This window comes from Salmo trutta, chromosome 28 (genome assembly GCF_901001165.1).
Source record: "Salmo trutta chromosome 28, fSalTru1.1, whole genome shotgun sequence".
Classification (NCBI taxonomy): domain Eukaryota; kingdom Metazoa; phylum Chordata; class Actinopteri; order Salmoniformes; family Salmonidae; genus Salmo; species Salmo trutta.
In genome coordinates, this window is record NC_042984.1 from 18,192,537 (window position 1) to 18,198,536 (window position 6,000).

Here is a 6,000-nt window from a genome sequence, read left to right on the forward strand (position 1 = left end):
GCCTCTATTTCTACTGCTAAAGCCACTTTCTACTAATCTAACTTCCAAGCATCTGCCTCTAACCCTAGGAAGCTCTTTGCCACCTTCTCCTCCCTCCTGAATCCTCCTCCCCCCCCCCCCCCCCTCCTCCCTCTCTGTGGATGACTTCGTCAACCATTTTGAAAAGAAGGTCGATGACATCCGATCCTCGTTTGTTAAGTCAAACGACACCGCTGGTCCTGCTCACATTGCCCTACCCTATGCTTTGACCTCTTTCTCCCCTCTCTCTCCAGATGAAATCTTGCGTCTTGTGACGGCTGGCCGCCCAACAACCTGCCCGCTTGACCCTATCCCCTCCTCTCTTCTCCAGACCATTTCCGGAGACCTTCTCCCTTACCTCACCTCACTCATCAACTCATCCTTGACCGCTGGCTACGTCCCTTCCGTCTTCAAGAGAGCGAGAGTTGCACCCCTTCTCAAAAAACCTACACTCGATCCCTCCGATGTCAACAACTACAGACCAGTATCCCTTCTTTCTTTTCTCTCCAAAACTCTTGAACGTGCCGTCCTTGGCCAGCTCTCCTGCTATCTCTCTCAGAATGACCTTCTCGATCCAAATCAGTCAGGTTTCAAGGCTGGTCATTCAACTGAGACTGCTCTTCTCTGTGTCACGGAGGCTTTCCGCACTGCTAAAGCTAACTCTCTCTCCTCTGCTCTCATCCTTCTAGACCTATCTGCTGCCTTTGATACTGTGAACCATCAGATCCTCCTCTCCACCCTCTCCGAGTTGGGTATCTCCGGCGCGGCTCACTCTTGGATTGCATCCTACCTGACAGGTCGCTCCTACCAGGTGGCGTGGCGAGAATCCGTCTCCGCACCACGTGCTCTCACCACTGGTGTCCCCCAGGGCTCAGTTCTACGCCCTCTCCTATTCTCGCTATACACCAAGTCACTTGGCTCTGTCATATCCTCACATGGTCTCTCCTATCATTGCTACGCAGACGACACACAATTAATCTTCTCCTTTCCCCCTTCTGATAACCAGGTGGCGAATCGCATCTCTGCATGTCTGGCAGACATATCAGTGTGGATGACGGATCACCACCTCAAGCTGAACCTCGACAAGACGGAGCTGCTCTTCCTCCCGGGGAAGGACTGCCCTTTCCATGATCTCGCCATCACGGTGGACAACTCCATTGTGACCTCCTCCCAGAGTGCTAAGAGCCTGGCGTGACCCTGGACAACACCCTGTCGTTCTCCGCTAACATCAAAGCGGTGACCCAATCCTGTAGGTTCATGCTATACAACATTCGCAGAGTATGACCCTGCCTTACACAGGAAGCGGCGCAGGTCCTAATCCAGGCACTTGTCATCTCCCGTCTGGATTACTGCAACTCTCTGTTGGCGGGGCTCCCTGCCTGTGCCATTAAACCCCTACAACTCATCCAGAACGCCGCAGCCCGTCTGGTGTTCAACCTTCCCAAGTTCTCTCACGTCACCCCGCTCCTCCGCACACTCCACTGGCTTCTAGTTGAAGCTCCCATCTGATACAAGACCATGGTGCTTGCCTACGGAGCTGTGAGGGGAACGGCACCTCCGTATCTTCAGGCTCTGATCAGGCTCTACACCCAAACAAGGGCACTGCGTTCATCCACCTCTGGCCTGCTGGCCCACCTACCTCTGCGGAAGCACAGTTCCCGCTCAGCCCAGTCAAAACTGTTCGCTGCTCTGGCACCCCAATGGTGGAACAAGCTCCCTCACGATGCCAGGACAGCGGAGTCAATCACCACCTTCCGTAGACACCTGAAACCCCACCTCTTTAAGGAATACCTGGGATAGGATATAGTAATCCTTCTGCCCCCCCCCCAAAAAAAAGATATAGATGTACTATTGTAAAGTGGTTGTTCCACTGGATATCATAAGGTGAATGCACCAATTTGTAAGTCGCTCTGGATAAGAGTGTCTGCTAAATGACGTAAATGTAAATGTAAGAGGCCAGGACAAAACCTATTCCCCTCAGGAGACTGAAAAGATTTTGCATGGGTCCTCAGATCCTCAAAAGGTTCTACAGCTGCACCATCGAGAGCATCTTGATTGGTTGCATCACTGCCTCATGTGGCAACTGCTCGGCCTCCAACCGCAAGGCACTACAGAGGTTAGTACCAACGGCCCAGTACATCACTGGGACTAAGCTTCCTGCCATCCAGGACTCTCTGCTACCGCACGGCAAGTGGTACCGGAGAGCAGAGTCTATGTCCAAGAGGCTTTTAAACAGCTTCTACCCCCAAGCCATAAGACTCCTGAACATCTAGTCAAACAGCTTCCCAGACTATTTGCAGTGCCCCCCCCCCTCTTTACACCACTGCTACTCTCTATGCATAGTCGCTTTAATAACTCTACCTACATGTACATACTACCTCAACTAACCGGTGCCCCCGCACATTGACTCTGTGTCGGTACCCCCTGTATATAGTCTCGCAATTGTTATTTTACTGCTGCTCTTTAATTACTTGTTAGTTTTATCTCTTATTCTTACCCGTATTTTTGAAACTGCATTGTTGATTAGGGGCTCGTAAGTAAGTATTTCACTGTAAGGTCTACACCTGTTGTATTCGGCGCATGTGACTAATACAATTTGATTTGATGTGCAGGAATGTTTGTAGAATGTTTAAATTGATAGTAAAGAAAAGACGCTGAAGCAACAGTCTGCCCTGTCTACCACCGTTGTCCTCCTGCAGCATTCAGAACCTATGTTACTCTGTTCTGGGTGTCATGTTTATTTGCCTGGCCTATTTGTATCTCAGAACAATGTACGCCCTGTGACCCCCTCCTGTGTTATCTTATTGGGCCGGGTGTGCTGTGGGACGGGCGTGCTGTGGGACGGGCTGACATGAGGCCCTGCCTGCAGTGAAGGAATGTGGCTATAAAGTAGTGGATGGATCTGGGGGTGGTGGGGTACAGGGAGAGAGCAGAGCAGTGGGGACTGTTTCTTTCACACACACACACACACACACACACACACACACACACACACACACACACACACACACACACACACACACACACACACACACACACACATACAGGATAACCCCCCCCCCACACACACACACACACACACACACTCTGGCACTGCTGTGGCTGGTTTTACCACACCCACTCCCATGGTCTAACATACCTAAAACACATAGTCACACTAGGCATCACAACATAAACTTTTTTCATTGAGACTTTTGTGACCAGAAGGTTCACACAATAATATAGAAACATTACTGTTTATATATGACCAAATACATGAAAAGGTGTTTTAGTCACACAATCAAACTAAAATGTGTTTGTTATTCTTCTAATCTGACAAATAATTTACTTTTCTCTAGATTTGTTTTTCTTAAGCCTGAAAGCCCTGTATAGCTCTCTTTCCTGTGTAGGCTAATTACCATGTCTCCCTCTAACAAATGGCTAATGACATCAGTAAAGTAAACATTGTTGTGAGGAGTTAGACTATCATCACCTCCTCAACACCCGCTACATATCCTCCTCAACACCCGCTACATATCCTCCTCAACACCCGCTACATATCCCCCTCAACACCCGCTACATATCCTCCTCAACACCCACTACATATCCCCCTCAACACCCGCTACATATCCTCCTCAACACCCGCTACATATCCCCCTCAACACCCGCTACATATCCTCCTCAACACCCACTACATATCCCCCTCAACACCCGCTACATATCCTCCTCAACACCCGCTACATATCCCCCTCAACACCCGCTACATATCCTCCTCAACACCCGCTACATATCCTCCTCAACACCCGCTACATATCCTCCTCAACACCCGCTATATATCCTCCTCAACACCCGCTACATATCCTCCTCAACACCCGCTACATATCCTCCTCAACACCCGCTACTTATATTTCCTACTCTGACAGTGAACCTTCAAGACAAAGATTGATGGAGAAAGAACAATATCTCAGCAACATGATCTCACAAGATCTCCCACCTCAGATCAATAGCGGAAAAAAACACAGGCCTTCACATTAAAACTCTTGACCTCATCCTCACAATGGGAAACATATTAGAAACTGGTGGTGCTGAGAAGGGCAAATATTATATGGGGGACTTTAGACATATCTTATCATCTTGCAGCATCCAGCCGTACTTGGTTCTAACAGAGGTTTGAAGCCTCTTAGTGCTTCCTTCCTGCTCATGAGGCCATCTGTTTGTTTATCAAGCTGTTCCATCAGCTCTGGGGCTAAATCTATCATTCAGAGTGTTTGGTGCGTTACCTATAGTAAATATGTTGTTTTCTAATTCTCTTGGAAATATTTCAGATAGTTTACACATTTATGCATTGGATGGTTCTCTCATCGAGCATGTTCCCGCCTATAAATAACGGGTCCTTTGGATTGACAAAAAATGGACGTTTAAAAAAAATACAGATGAGCTAGAAGCTGAAGCTGAGATTTAAAGTACGCTTCTTTTACAGAAGTAGGTCCCTCGTGTCTCTACAAACCTAGGCAAATCAGCCTAGTTTTAATGCCCCCAATGTTTGGAATAATTTACACTCCTCATTACATCTTCAATCCCTGGTGCCAACAGGGCAGTTTAGAACACTAATGAGGAATACATTCACTGAGGTTTGCGAGTGTTTTGGTTGATTGCAATAATTCATTTGTGCTGTTGAAATGTAATGTATATGTGACTGGAGGTATCTTTCAGTTTCTTTTTTTGTCGCTGTTGGATTGAATTATCATGTTGATTTGTGAATGGTTTGTTCTCGGGGCACCATTGAGAATGAGATCATGGTCTCAGTTGGGCTCCCCTGAATAGATAAAAGTAACAAAATCTATCTATTCAACTAAGTGTGTGATTTCAAACACAGATTTATACAGCCAGATTTATGTATAAGAAGTAAGTATTGAAACTTTTAAAGTATTTTAAGGTTGTCTGTTAATGATGAACAGTGGTTGTATATACAATTGCTGACATTTTTACACTGTTACAATAAAATAATAAATGACTGTCCTCCTTTGTCATCTGTAGCCCTAGTTTCATGACCAGAACACGACCCCCCATGTGTTTGACCAGAGTCTTTCTGCTTGTTTTCTTCTCTCCTATCGCACACCTAACCATTTCCTGCTGCATTGTTTTTCTACATCCTGCCCAGACTGTGTTTAGCCCTGGCTGGTGGACGACAGCGTGGCTAGAAGAATGCTCCAGAATGAAGAATGCAGGGGTTTGTTCTGCCTGTATTCCATGATCTGAGTCCACGCACGTCACAATGACAATGTCCCAGCCCTCTAAGTGGAAAAACAATGTTTAGGATGGTGAGTCACGATACTTCCCGCTAAACAAGGTTATATGTACCCCATCTAATCCCAGCAACAGGCTCCTCCTTATAAGCTCATGTTGGTGCTCATGCTGTACAGACCACCAAGGTGTCACACCGAGCCACACAGCCTTATATAGAAGCCATATCAAATGCTAACTCTGTGATCAGTGCCTTAGGGTAACCAACACTAACGTTGAGGAGGTACAGGCTAGCTCGCTGCATGAGCTTATATAGAGACTGGCTGGGACTAATGCTGGAGTCACTGGAGGGATATATCTCATAGTGGGTCTGAGAAGTTTAGAAACTGATATCCTTTAATGTGAGTGTCTTTCAATTCCCATAGAGCCACGACAGGGGGGCCTGAATGATTGGCGTTGTAATATCAGTTTGTTTGGTGCAGGGGTAGAGGACAGGAGACTTTACACACCATGTCCTGTCCGAGGGTTGAGTTACATCTCAAACAAACCGGAGCGTTGTTTCACAAGCAAGCAGCGGAGAGGATGAGAGTCTGTTCTAATGAAGAGGGCAAGGGTCGACAGATCTATTATGGTTAAAATCTTTTTTCTCTTTTTTCTCCTTCCGGTTGAAACCTGACACATCCTGGTCCTAATAAAAGGTATCCCGCCTCCATATCCCAGGCCCACAAAGAGACCTCCACCTGCTCTCAGTCTCAGGGC